Genomic DNA, 314 nt, shown 5'->3' on the forward strand with positions numbered 1-314 from the left:
CGCAGAAATGGTATCACACAACCCACAGGCAAGCAGAAGTGTATGAATTTTTTTTTTTTTTTCCATTAGAACAACTCGAGACAGCCCCAACTACATTCCTCTCCCTCCCAGGAGAGGCCCAAGACAGACCTGACTTCCATCACCCATCTGCTCCAGCACTCGCAGCCGCCACCTCACCGCCCGGAGACCTCCCCGGCCCGGCGTCTCCTCGCCTTCCCCGGCAGAGACCTCGAAGCCCAGGCGCTAGCGGGCACATCCTAAACACCTCAGCCCCACCTCGCAGCGGGGGTGGAGGTCGCGGCCTGGCCCGGCTG

At 60.8% G+C, this 314-nt stretch overlaps 1 protein-coding gene across 2 annotated transcripts in view; it reads right to left on the reverse strand.

Annotated features, from left to right (window-relative positions):
- The window catches only part of ST3GAL5 (ST3 beta-galactoside alpha-2,3-sialyltransferase 5), a 32,492-nt gene extending 32,327 nt beyond the window's left edge, over window positions 1–165 (reverse strand). For both annotated transcript variants that reach the window (XM_035888636.1, XM_035888635.1), the window contains exon 1: window positions 130–165. The gene's annotated coding sequence lies outside the window, so the exon portion shown is untranslated. The remainder of the gene's footprint in view (window positions 1–129) is intronic.
- Between the last annotated feature and the right edge of the window lie 149 nt (window positions 166–314).

This window comes from Egretta garzetta, unplaced genomic scaffold, assembly GCF_000687185.1.
Source record: "Egretta garzetta isolate BGI_Z169 unplaced genomic scaffold, ASM68718v1 scaffold241, whole genome shotgun sequence".
Taxonomy (NCBI): domain Eukaryota; kingdom Metazoa; phylum Chordata; class Aves; order Pelecaniformes; family Ardeidae; genus Egretta; species Egretta garzetta.